The sequence below is a fragment of the Panicum hallii genome, chromosome 6 (genome assembly GCF_002211085.1).
Source record: "Panicum hallii strain FIL2 chromosome 6, PHallii_v3.1, whole genome shotgun sequence".
NCBI lineage: Eukaryota > Viridiplantae > Streptophyta > Magnoliopsida > Poales > Poaceae > Panicum > Panicum hallii.
In genome coordinates this window covers 18,842,403-18,858,366 of record NC_038047.1, presented here as the reverse complement: position 1 = coordinate 18,858,366, position 15,964 = coordinate 18,842,403, and positions in this window count along the sequence as shown.

The window sequence follows — 15,964 nt, the reverse complement described above, 5'->3', positions numbered from 1 at the left end:
CAACACCCTGATGAACAAGGCCATCCTCACAGAAAGGGCCAAGGCCGAAGAAAGAAAGGACAATAAACACAAATTCTTGGAAAGTAAGGCTCGCCAGCAGGACCGCTTCCAAAAGCCGAGGAACTCCAACTACACTGCACCAAGATCTCAGGCCCCAATGCAGTATAGAACTCAGTCCCAGGTGACAGGATCACAGGCCCCGCCTAGAAGCCAGAATACCTCGAGGGCCCCGCAAAGCAATGCAAGTCAGGCCACCCCCGACAACAACAATGTTAGGGCTTGTTTCAACTGCCGAGAGACAGGGCACTTCATCGCCAATTGCCCCTACGCCAAGAATAAGCCGGCAACGTCGACCTTCTCCAACACAGTGAATGGGCCCAGACCAGCCCTGACCGGTGCCAACCGAGTGCCCGTCCGCAACAACGACAGCGGCCAGCAGGTGAAGCAGCAATCGTTTGGACGAGCCCGCGTCAATCACATCGACGCGCAGGAGGCTCAGGAAGCTCAGGGCGTAGTGCTCGGTGAGTACTTAGTCAACTCAGCTCTGGCGACAGTATTATTTGATTCTGGAGCATCGCACTCGTTTATATCCTCGAGCTATGTGGAGAAACACAAAATACCTACAGTACTACTAAAGACACCCCTATTAACCCGGACGCCTGGAGGCGACATCAATTGTCAATTAGGTTGTCCACGGGTAAAGATCAATTTAAGTGGGGTAGACTTTCTAGCAGATTTGGTAGTACTTAAGCCTGGGGGAATAGACGTGATCCTTGGGATGGATTGGTTAAGCCGACACAATGGTCTCATAGGCTGCACTGATAAAGTGGTACACCTAACCAACCACGAAGGAGTACAAGTGATCTGCCGTACCCGGGATAGTAAATATGACCCAATGGTATTTGGCATGGAAGCCAAGCCCTTAGAAGGAGTCCCGGTAGTAAACGAATACCCAGATGTATTTCCTGAAGAGCTTCCCGGTATGCCGCCGGACAGGGATATAGAATTCGTCATAGACCTTATTCCCGGAACCTCTCCGATAGCCAAGAGACCCTATAGGATGGCAGCCTCTGAATTGACAGAATTAAAAAAGCAACTAGAAGAACTGCAACGGATTGGTTTCATCAGACCAAGCTCGTCGCCTTGGGGAGCCCCAGTTCTGTTTGTCAAAAAGAAAGATGGGAGTATGAGGATGTGTGTAGATTACCGGGCACTGAATGAAGTTACCATTAAGAATAAATACCCCCTCCCTAGGATTGATGACCTTTTCGATCAGCTAAAAGGAGCCAAGTACTTCTCCAAGATCGATCTAAGGTCAGGATATTTTCAGCTCAAGATTAGGGAAAGTGACATCCCTAAGACAGCTTTTGTCACCCGATATGGGCAGTTTGAGTTCACCGTAATGTCCTTCGGACTAACCAATGCCCCAGCCTATTTTATGAACCTCATGAACAAAGTGTTTATGGACGAGCTGGATAAGTTTGTCGTAGTCTTTATCGACGACATACTTATCTACTCTAAGAGTATTCAGGAACATGAGCAACATTTGCGGGTAGTATTGGAAAAGCTGAGGGCACATAGGTTATATGCTAAGTTCAGCAAGTGCGACTTCTGGCTGGAGAGGGTAGCTTTTCTTGGTCACATTCTGACTGCGGAAGGCGTAGCCGTGGACCCAGAGAAGGTCGAAGCTGTTTCCAATTGGCAGCGACCAACTAACGTCAGTGAAATCAGGAGCTTCCTTGGGTTAGCCGGGTACTATCGGAGATTTATTGAGGGATTCTCCAAGTTAGCCCGACCTATGACGGAACTTCTTAAGAAAGAGAAAAAGTTTGCTTGGACAGAATCCTGTGAGAGGAGTTTTCAAGAACTGAAGCGAAGACTGACAACCGCCCCAGTGCTGACCCTACCGGACATTCATCGGGACTTTGTCATCTATTGTGACGCATCCCGACAAGGATTAGGGTGCGTACTGATGCAAGACGGGAAAGTCGTTGCATATGCCTCCCGCCAACTCAGGACTCATGAGCAGAATTATCCGACCCATGATTTGGAACTAGCAGCCGTAGTGCATGCCCTTAAGATTTGGAGACACTACCTAATTGGAAATAAGTGTGAGGTTTACACCGACCACAAGAGTCTGAAGTATATCTTTACCCAGCCGGATTTAAATTTAAGGCAAAGAAGATGGTTGGAGTTGGTCAAGGACTACAATTTGGAAATTCAGTATCACCCCGGAAAGGCGAACGTGGTAGCCGACGCCTTAAGCCGGAAATCCTATGGGCCCGAGGATGACAACCTGCGCGAGGAAATGGCGCGATTAAATGTGCACATTGTTCCTCGAGGTTCCAGTCATGTGTTAAGCATCCAATCAACCTTAGAGGATAAGATTAGAGAAGCCCAAAGCTCGGATCAAGAGTTAGTAAAAATTCGCAAACAAACTGGAGAAAACAAAGCACCGGGCTTCAGAGTAGACAATAAGGGAACATTATGGTACGAGGATAGGATTTGTGTACCCCAGAATGGAGACTCCCGGCAGATAATTATGGACGAAGCCCATAACTCAGCTTATTCCATCCACCCAGGATCCACTAAAATGTATATGGACATAAGGCAAAAATACTGGTGGAATGGAATGAAAGCGGATATTGCAAGATTCGTGGCCCATTGTGACACTTGTCAAAGGATAAAGGCCGAGCATCAAAAGCCGGCAGGATTACTGCAACCCCTACATATTCCGGTGTGGAAGTGGGATGAGATAGGGATGGACTTTGTAGTAGGACTGCCCCGAACGCAAAAGGGACACGATTCCATATGGGTAATTGTGGATCGACTCACTAAATCGGCACATTTCATACCCGTAAGGACCACTTATGGCGGAGAAAAGCTGGCAAAACTTTACGTGGAAAATATAGTGAAGTTACATGGAGTGCCCAGCAGAATCGTCTCGGATAGAGGTACCCAATTTACATCTAGGTTCTGGAAAAGTCTACATAAAGCCATGGGCACTAAGTTAGATTTTAGCTCCGCATACCACCCACAGACGGATGGTCAAACCGAGAGGGTGAACCAGATAATGGAAGATATGCTGAGAGCATGTGTACTAACCTATGGGAATGATTGGGAACAGAGTCTGCCCTATGCGGAATTCTCGTACAATAATGGCTACCAAGCCAGCCTGGGTATGTCGCCATTCGAAGCCCTCTACGGAAGAAAGTGCAAAACTCCCTTAATGTGGTCGGAAGTCGGAGAACGTGCGCTAGTAGGACCCGCGCTCATAAAAGAAGCGGAAGAGAAAGTGGCGGAAATCCGCGAGAAATTAAAAGCAGCCCAGTCCCGGCAAAAGAGCTATGCAGACAAGAAGAGGCGGGAGATAAGCTTCAATCCGGGAGATTTTGTCTATCTCAAAGTCTCACCCATTCGAGGGACACGAAGATTTCAGGTACAAGGAAAATTAGCCCCTCGATACATTGGGCCGTATCGGGTTCTAAAGAAGGTAGGAGCAGTGGCATACCGACTGGAGTTACCGGAAGGAATGTCAGATATACATCCAGTGTTTCACGTCTCGCAATTAAGGAGATGTTTGAGAGTACCCGAAGGAGAACACGTGCCGGTAGAAACAATAGACCTGCAACCGGATCTGCGATATCAAGAAGTGCCGGTCAGAATCCTGGACACCGTCACTAGGAGAACGAGAAACTCCGAGGTACGAATATGCAGAGTTCAATGGAGCAGACATGGGGTGGAGGAAGCGACTTGGGAACGCGAAGAAGCGCTAAAGAAGGAGTTTCCCCATCTATTTAGGGGCCAGCCGAATCTCGGGGACGAGATTCATTTAAGTGGGGTAGGTTTGTGACGCCCTAAGATTTACCAAAATCAAATCACGCGTTAGAACGTTTCGATTAAAGACCACTCGTCGCCAGACCATAGCCCTAACCCCTGACCGTATCGCCATCCCATCCCGCACCGCTCGGAAGCCTGCCGTCCGCGCGCGGTCACCGCCGCGAATAGCGCCGGCGCAAGTCATTTCTCGCAGCACGCGAATCCCGCGCGCGCGTGGCCGATCGGCCGCGACTGCGGCCGCGATTGGCGCCGACGCGTTTTTCTTTTCCCCTCGCCGTTTCCCTCGCACCGCGCGTCTCCCCGCGTGGCCGACCGGCCGCGGTCACCGCCGCGACCGGCGCCGGCCCTTCTCCCTCTCTCTTTTCTTTTCTTTCTTTCCCTTTATTTCTTTTCCCTTTTTCCTTTTCTCTCCTTTTCCTTTCTTTCTTTTTCCCTTCCCTCCCTTTTCTTCCTCCTCCCTTCCTTCCTGTTTTTCCCCTGCTCCCGCCCACCGCACGGCCGTGCGCCAGCCCTGGGCGCCGCGCACGCGCCCTGCCCAGCCTTGCCGCGCACACACCCTGCCAGCCTCGCGACGCACACGCCCACCCGTGCCCACGCGCGCGCCCGCGCGTGCCCCGCGTGCCGCACCGACCGCCGCGCCGCTCGCCGTCAGGACGGCCGCGACGTCGCGCCGCCCGCCGCGTCGCCTGCCGCCCGCCACTACCGCCCCGACGCGCCGCCCGCCGCTAGCATCCCGCGTCCACCGCCGTGCCGCATCGCGACGGCCGCAAGCGGCCGAGCGCCATTAATGGCGCCCGCACCGCCCGCTGGCCGCCCGCGCCTCGCTCCCCACCGGCCCCGCCTCCTTGATGCTCCACTCCGCCTATAAGAAGGCCCTCGCGCAGCCCCTCGCCTCCCCACACCTCCCACCGCCGCCTCCTGCCCCTCCCCGCGCTCCCGTTGCAGCCCGCCCGTGCCGCACTGCCGCCACCCGCCGGCCTCCGTCGCCGCGCCTCCTCGCCCCACCTCAGCCCGAGGTGAGGCCGGGGATTAGCCCCCCTCCTCCCCCTTCCCCTTTTCCCCCTCAGCCCCGTGCCGCCCCGAGCCCCGGACGCCGGGATTTGGCCGGCGCCCGACCCCCCCTTCCCTCCCCTGTTTCTGTCAACGGGAGGAAGAAGAAGGAGGGCAAGTTTGCCCAAAACCCCCTGCTGTTTTTCCATTTTCCAAAGAAAACCCCCCCTAAGAGTACCCTTATCCGTTCCCGTTTTACAAATGAAACCTCGCCTGTTTTGTATTTCAATTTAAACCCTCCAATGCATACATCTAGATATACTTGACAACCTTTTAGCATGCCTAGAATATTTTAAGATTCGCAAATAGATCCCTACTCTTTTCTGATAGTTACGAATAAGCCCCTGGACCCCCGTTTGAGCCCTGAAACCACCTTCAGCTCGTCATTTTATGTGCGAAACGACCTCCGATTGACCCGAAACTTTACCACTCCGCTTCTAGCATAGTTTTAGCTATGCCATTAAGAAACCACCCAAAGATATTGCCCCTAACTCCGTAACCAAATTATTTCCGATTCAAGCCTATCGGTAAAAGCTTTTAGTTCTTTCGCTTGATTATGTGTCTGTTTGTTTGCGTCGTAGGACACGGAGTGAACGACGAGGTTCCCGACCGCGACCAAGCGACTGAGGACCAGTACTGCGACCCCGAACCCGAAGGGCAGTGCTCCGATCAGGACTTTCCGCAAGGGTTTGACGATGGCAAGTTCAATTCCGCCCTTGATGCATATTTTTGTCCTAGTTTTTATAAACACAACCCAATGGCCTGTTTTATAAAATTGCATTGTTTTGTGTGCTGGAAACCCGGTAGGATAGCCACCCTTGTTTGAAGTAACCATACTTTGACTGCCTGATTTATAAAGAAAATGCGTGTGTGTGGGAAGGGATAAAATGTGGTTTTGAAAAGCGAGTTAGATGAGATGGATGGCATTTCTGTGTGAATTGCCGTTGGTGTGCTCGTACCTGTGTGGTCGAGCGTGGATGGGAGATGTCCATCCATCTCATCTAACTCGCTTTTCAAAACCACATTTTATCCCTTCCCACACACGCGCATTTTCTTTATAAATCAGGCAGTCAAAGTATGGTTATTTCACACAAGGGTGGCTATCCTACCGGGTTTCCAGCACGCAAAACAATGCAATTTTATAAAACAGGCCATTGGGTCGTGTTTATAAAAACTAGGACAGAAATATGCATCAAAGGGCGGAAGTGAACTTGCCATCGTCAAACCCTTGCGGGAAGTCCTGGCCGAAGCACTGTCCTTCGGGTTCGGGGTCGCAGAACTGGTCCTCAGTTGCTTGGTCGCGGTCGGGAACCTCGTCGTTCACTCCGTGTCCTACGACGCAAACAAACAGACACACAATCAAGCGAAAGAACTAAAAGCTTTTATCGTTGGGCTTGAATCGGAAATAATTTAGTTACGGAGTTAGGGGTGGTATCTCTAGGTGGTATCTTAATGGCATGGCTAAAACTATACTAGAAAGGGTGTGGTAAAGTTTCGGGTCAATCGGAGGTCGTTTCGCACATAAAATGACGCGCTAAAGGTGGTTTCCGGGCTCAAACGGGGGTTCGAGGGCTTGTTCGTAAATATCAGAAAAGAGTAGGGATCTATTTGCGAATCTTAAAAATATTCTAGGCATGCTACAAGGTTGTCAAGTATATCTAGATGTATGCATTGGAGGGTTTGAATTGAAATACAAAACAGGCGAGGTTTCATTTGTAAAACGGGAACGGATAAGGGTACTCTTAGAGAGGGGGGGTTTCTTTGGAAAACAGAAAAACAGCAGGGGGTTTTGGGCAAAATGGTTTCTTCCTCCTCTCCTCCCCCGTGACAGAAACAGAGGAGGGATTGGGGGGGGGCGCCGGCGGCCCAATCCCGGCCGGCAGGGCACGGCGGCGGTCCGGGGGGTGGGGAAAAAGAGGGAGGGGGGCGCGGGGAACCCATCCCCGGCCTCACCTTGGCTCGGGCTGCAGCGAGGGGGGCTGCCCACGGGGGCTTGCGGCGGCGGGCAGGGGCGTCCGTGGGGGCGGCGCCGGGCTGGGGGAGGCGAGGGGCCGGGTGGTGGAGGTGGTCGTGGTGGTGGTGAGCCACGCGGGCGGCCTATTTATAGGCCGAGGAGAGGGGCGGTGAGGTGGGGGAATTGAGGCGGCCGGCGGGCGGTGCGGGCGCCATTAATGGCGTCCCGGCCGCTTCCTTTCGTCGTGGCGTGGCGTGCGGGCGAGCACGGGGCTGTGGCGGCGTGCGGCGCGTCGGGGCGGGTGCGGCAGCGGCGGACGGCCCGGCGCGGCAGCGGCGGCGGCTCAGCGGGCGGCGCGGCATAGCGGCGCCGGGTGCGGGCGTGTGCGCGCACGGCACGCGCGGCGCGGGCCAGGGGCGAGGCACGGGCGACGGGCGCCGCGGCGCGCGGCGCGTGAGCACGCGGGGCACGCGGGGTGCGCGGGCGGGTGCGTGCGCGTGCACGCGGCACGGCCGGGGGTAGCGCGGGCGCGGCGCACAGGGCCGGCGCACGGCTGTGCCGTGCTCGGGAGCAGGGGGGGGAAAGGGGGAAACAGGAAGGAAGGGAGGAGAAAGAAAAGGGAGGAAAGGGAGAAAAGAAAGAAAAGAAAAGGGGAGAAAAGGAAAAAGGAAAGGGGAAAAGAGAGAAAAGAAAAAGAGGGAGGGAGAAGGGCCGGCGCCGGTCGCGGCGGTGACCGCGGCCGGTCGGCCACGCGGGGAAGCGCGCGGTGCGAGGGGAAACAGCGAGGGAAAAGAAAGGCGCGTCGGCGCCAATCGCGGCGGCGGCCGCGGCTGGTCGGCCACGCGTGCGCGGCATTCGTGCGCCGAATCGTGCCGGCGCTAATCGAGGAAAGCGGTCGCGCGCGTTGACAAGCTACCGAGCGGTGGAGGACCTGGTTAGGGTTAGGGTTTCGTCGTCGGGTGGTCTCTGAATGAAGCACCCTAGCGCGTGTTTTAATTTGGTGGATTTTCAGGGCGTTACAAACCTACCCCACTTAAATGAATCTCGTCCTCGAGATTCGGCTGGCTTCTAAACAAATGGGGAAATTCCTTCTTCAGAGCCTCCTCGCGTTCCCAGGTTGCTTCCTCTTCTCCATGTCTGCTCCATTGAACCCTGCATATCCGTACTTCGGAGTTTCTTGTCCTTCTTGTGACAGTGTCTAGAATCTTGACCGGTACTTCTTGGTATCGCAAATCCGGCTGCAGATCTATTGTTTCCGCCAGCACGTGTTCTCCCTCGGGTACTCTCAAACTCCTTCGTAATTGCGATACATGGAATACTGGGTGTATATCTGACATTTCCCTTGGCAACTCCAGCTGGTATGCTACGGCTCCGACTCTCTTCCGAATTTGATACGGTCCAATGTATCGGGGGGCCAATTTTCCTTGTACTTGAAACCTTCGCGTTCCTCGAATGGGTGAGACTTTGAGATAAACAAAATCTCCTGGATGGAAACTTATCTCTCGCCTCCTTCTGTCTGCGTAACTCTTTTGTCGGGACTGAGCTGCTTTCAATTTCTCGCGGATCTCCGCTACTTTTTCTTCTGCCTCTTTTATGAAGTCGGGTCCTTCTAGGGCACGTTCTCCGACTTCCGACCACATTAGGGGAGTTTTGCACTTTCTTCCGTAGAGAGCTTCGAACGGCGACATGCCCAGGCTGGCTTGGTAGCTATTGTTGTACGAGAATTCCGCGTAGGGCAGACTCTGTTCCCAATCATTCCCGTAGGTTAGTACACATGCTCTCAGCATATCTTCCATGATCTGATTCACCCTTTCGGTCTGACCATCCGTCTGTGGGTGGTATGCGGAGCTAAAATCTAACTTAGTGCCCATGGCTTTATGTAGGCTTTTCCAAAACCTAGATGTAAATTGGGTCCCTCTATCCGAGACGATTCTGCTGGGCACTCCATGTAACTTCACTATATTTTCCACGTAAAGTTTTGCCAGCTTTTCTCCGCCATAAGTGGTCCTTACGGGTATGAAATGTGCTGATTTAGTGAGTCGATCCACAATTACCCATATGGAATCGTGTCCCTTCTGTGTTCGGGGTAGTCCCACTACAAAGTCCATTCCTATCTCATCCCATTTCCAAACCGGGATAGGCAAGGGTTGCAATAATCCTGCCGGCTTTTGATGTTCGGCCTTGATCCTTTGGCAAGTATCACAGTGTGCCACAAATCGTGCGATATCCGCTTTCATTCCATTCCACCAGTATTTTTGCCTTATGTCCATATACATTTTGGTGGATCCTGGGTGGATGGAGTAGGCCGAGCTATGGGCTTCGTCCATGATCAATTGCCGGAAATCTCCGTTCTTGGGTACACAAATTCTATCCTCGTACCATAACGTTCCCTTATCGTCCACTCTGAAACCCGGTGCTTTGTTTTCTCCAGTTTGTTTGCGAATTTTTACTAACTCTTGATCCGAGCTTTGGGCTTCTCTAATCTTATCCTTTAATGTTGATTGGACGTTTAGCACTTGGCTGGAACCTCGAGGTATAATGTGCACATTTAATCGTGCCATTTCCTCTCGCAGAGGGTCATTCGTGGGCCCATAGGATTTCCGACTTAAGGCATCGGCTACCACGTTCGCCTTTCCGGGGTGATACTGAATTTCCAGATTATAGTCTTTGACCAACTCCAACCATCTTCTCTGCCTTAAATTTAAATCTGGCTGAGTAAAGATATACTTTAGACTCTTGTGGTCGGTGTAAACCTCACAATTATTTCCGATTAGGTAGTGTCTCCAAATTTTAAGGGCATGCACTACGGCTGCTAGTTCCAAATCATGGGTCGGATAGTTCTGCTCATGAGTCTTGAGTTGGCGGGAGGCATATGCAACGACTTTCCCGTCTTGCATCAGTACGCACCCTAATCCTTGTCGGGATGCGTCACAATAGATGACAAAGTCCCGATGAATGTCCGGTAGGGTCAGCACTGGGGCGGTTGTCAACCTTCTTTTCAACTCTTGAAAGCTTCTTTCACAACTTTCCGACCAGGCGAACTTATTCTCCTTCTTAAGAAGTTCCGTCATGGGTCGGGCTATCCTGGAGAATCCCTCGATAAATCTCCGGTAGTACCCAGCTAGTCCAAGAAAACTCCTGATTTCATTAACATTAGTCGGTTGCTGCCAATTGGATACTGCCTCGACCTTTTCTGGGTCCACTGCTACTCCTTCCGCGGTTAGAATGTGACCAAGAAAAGCTACTCTCTCCAGCCAGAATTCGCACTTGCTGAACTTGGCATATAACTTATGTGCCCTCAGCTTTTCTAATACTACCCGCAGATGTTGCTCATGTTCCTGAATACTCTTAGAGTAGATAAGTATGTCGTCGATAAAGACTACGACGAACTTATCCAGCTCGTCCATAAACACTTTGTTCATGAGGTTCATAAAATAGGCAGGGGCATTGGTTAGTCCGAAGGACATTACAGTGAACTCAAACTGCCCGTAGCGGGTGACAAAAGCTGTTTTAGGGATGTCACTTTCTCTAATCTTGAGCTGGAAGTACCCTGACCTTAAATCGATCTTGGAAAAGTACTTGGCTCCCTTTAGCTGATTGAACAGGTCATCAATCCTGGGAAGAGGGTACTTGTTCTTAATGGTAACCTCATTCAGTGCTCGGTAATCTACACACATCCTCATACTCCCATCTTTCTTTTTGACAAACAGGACTGGGGCTCCCCAAGGCGACGAGCTTGGTCTGATGAAACCAATCCGTTGCAGTTCCTCTAGTTGCTTCTTTAATTCCGTCAATTCCGAGGCCGCCATCCTATAGGGTCTCTTGGCTATCGGAGAGGTTCCGGGAATAAGGTCTATGACGAATTCTATATCCCTGTCCGGCGGCATACCGGGAAGCTCTTCAGGAAATACATCTGGGTATTCGTTTACTACCGGGACTCCTTCTAAGGGCTTGGTCTCCATGCTAAATACCATTGGGTCATATTTACTATCCCGGGTATGGCAGATCACTTGTATTCCTTCGGGGTTTGTTAAGTGTACCACTTTGTCAGTGCAGCCTATAAGACCATTGTGTCGGCTTAACCAATCCATCCCAAGGATCACATCTATTCCCCCAGGCTTAAGTACTACTAAATCTGCTAGAAAGTCTACCCCACTTAAATTGATCTTTACCCGTGGACAACCTAATTGACAATTGATGTCGCCTCCAGGCGTCCGGGTTAATAGGGGTGTCTTTAGTAGTACTGTAGGTATTTTGTGTTTCTCCACATAGCTCGAGGATATAAACGAGTGCGATGCTCCAGAATCAAATAATACTGTCGCCAGAGCTGAGTTGACTAAGTACTCACCGAGCACTACGCCCTGAGCTTCCTGAGCCTCCTGCGCGTCGATGTGATTGACGCGGGCTCGTCCAAATGATTGCTGCTTCACCTGCTGGCTGCCGTCGTTGTTGCGGACGGGCACTCGGTTGGCACCGGTCAGGGCTGGTCTGGGCCCATTCTCTGTGTTGGAGAAGGCCGATGTTGCCGGCTTATTCTTGGCGTAAGGGCAGTTGGCGATGAAGTGCCCTGTCTCCCGGCAGTTGAAACAAGCCCTAACATTGTTGTTGTCGGAGGCGGCCAGACTTGTGTTGCTCTGCGGGGCCCTCGTGGTATTCTGGCTCTTGGGCTGTGCTTCAGAGGCTCGCGATCCAGTCACTTGGGGCTGAGTCCTATACTGCATTGGGGCCTGGGATCTCGGTGTAGTGTAGTTGGAGTTCCTTGGCCTTTGGAAGCGGTCCTGCTGGCGAGCCTTACTTTCCAAGAATTTGCGTTTATTGTCCTTTCTTTCTTCGGCCTTGGCCCTTTCTGTGAGGATGGCCTTGTTCATCAGGGTGTTGAAGTCCGGATAGATCTGGGGAGTGAGTAAGGTCCGGAGCTCTGGGCTTAGCCCCTTCTTGAACATGTCTTGCTTTTTGTCATCGTCATTCACCTCTTCCGGCGCATATCGGGCCAATTCTATGAACCGGTGGGTGTATTCTTCCACCGTCATACTCCCCTGTTGCAGTGCGCGGAATTCATCCGCCTTGCGCTTCATAGTGGCTGAGGGGATGTGGTAGCGGCGGAACTCTCTTACAAATTCTCCCCAGGTGATGGTAGAGGCGTCTTCGGCTGCAGCACAATAGTTTTCCCACCAGGATAATGCCGTTCCGGTGAGCTGGTGGGCCGCCAGAAGGACTTTATTCCGGTCCTGGCATTCGAATGGTTCGAGCTTTCTCTGAATTACTCGCAACCAGTCGTCAGCATCCAACGGGTTGCAGGATCCGGCGAAGGTTGGTGGCTTGGTCCTTAGAAAGGCCGTCAGCTTGTCGTTCATATTCTGCCCTCGTGGCTGCCGGTTAATGAGGGCATTCGCCAGTGTCTCCAGAATGAGGGTCTGGTTATGGATTATCTGCGCCAGGTCTCCGAGGGGTGGGGGTGGTGGTAGTTGTTCTCCTTCTTGACTTCCCCCTCGGTTCTGGCTTACTTCTTGTTCTCCTTGGGGAAGATCTTGTTCAACGGGATGTGCTCCGACACTAGCGGCTACGGGATTCCGGCCACGGGAGGCCCTTGCAACGTTCCGGGGGGTCACCTGCTGATTAGGGTTACGATTATGTGATGTTTAAGTTGTTTAATTCGTATATAGGGCGGAATCTACTTCCTGCCAGTAGATATTTAACAAGCAGCACACAGCACACAACATCACACACAACAGGCACAAACAACTTTATTACTGCGGAAAGGGGGTACAGCTTGGGGTAAGGCTAGGTCTCGCACTACTCGTCCAGGGTCACGCCCGAGGGCACGACTTAGACAACAAGGGGCTGGGGTGTACACCGCTAGGGTGGCGTCGGTCATTCTACTCGCGGGGCAGGCCTTCTTCTGGGGCGGAAAGCGTGAGTGATCCTTGCTCGCCGTCCTCTGGATTTCCATCGGTCAAGGGTTGCGCCGCCGCATTTTCTTTAGCGGCAGCAGCGGAACTTTCAGGGTTCTCGGGTGGGGCTCGTGCGCTCCCGAAGAGTGATCCCCACCCTATGACGGGTGTCCCGAGTAACACGTGGTCTTCCCCTATCGCCGGGACTGGTGTTCCACTTTGGGTCCAATCTTGCATACGCCGGTCTCGGGCCTGCCTAAGGCTTTCTTGGGCGACAGCTTCGCTACTGACCGCGGCTGCGGCTCTCGCCTCGGCGTGGGCGGCTCGGATCTGCTGTATCCTCACCGCGAGCTCTGCTTGCTCGGCTCGATGGGTCTGAAAAGGGGTCTCGCTCCTAGGATTACGTCCTACGGCCAGCCTACGGCTCTGATACCACCTGAAGCGTCCCCCCATCAGGGAAGACTTAAAAGTGTTGGTTTATCAGTCCCAGGAGGCTGATAACACTTTTATTACATCAGATGGTACATCACCGTACAACTCCACGCGGTAATGGGCAGTGAAGCGCCACTATCGCGAGGATTACAACCAGAACCCACACTACTACACTAGCTACGAAAAGAGAATCATCAGAGTCTTGCGCCATGCGGAATCCAACGGTGGCCTCAACCACAGGCAAGACTGGGTGCAGGACGAAACCCTACTCGTTGTCTTCGGGGACGTAGTCTGGGTCTTCCACTGTAAAAATAGGAATGGGGTGAGTACAAACGTACTCAGCAAGTTCAATCACACCCACGGGGGGGGGGGGGGTATAGAAATTAATGCAAAGGACAATCCAAGGGTACGGTTAGGGTTTGTTTGCGGAAAAACTCGGTTATATGCAGGGGTTCATTTTGAAAACACTTTTCAAAACAAGTTTTTCCAATACCAAGGAGCACACGATGTTGATCCACACAGGATCCCAGTTTTAAACTGCTACCGGACTCCCCGTCCGCCGTAGCACACGGCACAACTGCCGGACACTTTTCCAAACAACTCACACTAGCCCATCCATTCCCAAGATAAACACTAGTTATGTGACCACACCGTAACTTACCCAATACCGTGGGCACGGCTATTCGAATAGATTTTTAACTCTGCAGAGGTGTGCAACTTTACCCACAGGTGGGGTACCACAGCACGAACACCTTAGTGCCGGTGCAGATCCCATCGAGGCCCTTACCCACCGTAGCTAGACCTGTCTAGCCATCACGGGATCTATCAAGGGGTCATTCGACCTATCACCGAGGTTTAACCGGGGCATAAGTCACACAGAGCTTATCCCGTCTCCTTGATCACCCGTTGCTCCCAGCTCTCCTGATGGCTATCAGACTAACCAGTGGGGTTAGGCCAAGCCGTTGCCCATACAACGGTCAAGTGGTTCGCACTACGAGAAGCTAGGTGAGATGTCACATCAACTCGGTCCTTAGGGGTGACAAGATGGATATCTCCCATCCACGCTCAACCACACAGGTACGAGCACACCAACGGCAATTCACACAGAAATGCCATCCATCTCATCTAACTCGCTTTTCAAAACCACATTTTATCCCTTCCCACACACGCGCATTTTCTTTATAAATCAGGCAGTCAAAGTATGGTTATTTCACACAAGGGTGGCTATCCTACCGGGTTTCCAGCACGCAAAACAATGCAATTTTATAAAACAGGCCATTGGGTCGTGTTTATAAAAACTAGGACAGAAATATGCATCAAAGGGCGGAAGTGAACTTGCCATCGTCAAACCCTTGCGGGAAGTCCTGGCCGAAGCACTGTCCTTCGGGTTCGGGGTCGCAGAACTGGTCCTCAGTTGCTTGGTCGCGGTCGGGAACCTCGTCGTTCACTCCGTGTCCTACGACGCAAACAAACAGACACACAATCAAGCGAAAGAACTAAAAGCTTTTATCGTTGGGCTTGAATCGGAAATAATTTAGTTACGGAGTTAGGGGTGGTATCTCTAGGTGGTATCTTAATGGCATGGCTAAAACTATACTAGAAAGGGTGTGGTAAAGTTTCGGGTCAATCGGAGGTCGTTTCGCACATAAAATGACGCGCTAAAGGTGGTTTCCGGGCTCAAACGGGGGTTCGAGGGCTTGTTCGTAAATATCAGAAAAGAGTAGGGATCTATTTGCGAATCTTAAAAATATTCTAGGCATGCTACAAGGTTGTCAAGTATATCTAGATGTATGCATTGGAGGGTTTGAATTGAAATACAAAACAGGCGAGGTTTCATTTGTAAAACGGGAACGGATAAGGGTACTCTTAGAGAGGGGGGGTTTCTTTGGAAAACAGAAAAACAGCAGGGGGTTTTGGGCAAAATGGTTTCTTCCTCCTCTCCTCCCCCGTGACAGAAACAGAGGAGGGATTGGGGGGGGGCGCCGGCGGCCCAATCCCGGCCGGCAGGGCACGGCGGCGGTCCGGGGGGTGGGGAAAAAGAGGGAGGGGGGCGCGGGGAACCCATCCCCGGCCTCACCTTGGCTCGGGCTGCAGCGAGGGGGGCTGCCCACGGGGGCTTGCGGCGGCGGGCAGGGGCGTCCGTGGGGCGGCGCCGGGCTGGGGGAGGCGAGGGGCCGGGTGGTGGAGGTGGTCGTGGTGGTGGTGAGCCACGCGGGCGGCCTATTTATAGGCCGAGGGGAGGGGCGGTGAGGTGGGGGAATTGAGGCGGCCGGCGGGCGGTGCGGGCGCCATTAATGGCGTCCCGGCCGCTTCCTTTCGTCGTGGCGTGGCGTGCGGGCGAGCACGGGGCTGTGGCGGCGTGCGGCGCGTCGGGGCGGGTGCGGCAGCGGCGGACGGCCCGGCGCGGCAGCGGCGGCGGCTCAGCGGGCGGCGCGGCATAGCGGCGCCGGGTGCGGGCGTGTGCGCGCACGGCACGCGCGGCGCGGGCCAGGGGCGAGGCACGGGCGACGGGCGCCGCGGCGCGCGGCGCGTGAGCACGCGGGGCACGCGGGGTGCGCGGGCGGGTGCGTGCGCGTGCACGCGGCACGGCCGGGGGTAGCGCGGGCGCGGCGCACAGGGCCGGCGCACGGCTGTGCCGTGCTCGGGAGCAGGGGGGGAAAGGGGGAAACAGGAAGGAAGGGAGGAGAAAGAAAAGGGAGGAAAGGGAGAAAAGAAAGAAAAGAAAAGGGGAGAAAAGGAAAAAGGAAAGGGGAAAAGAGAGAAAAGAAAAAGAGGGAGGGAGAAGGGCCGGCGCCGG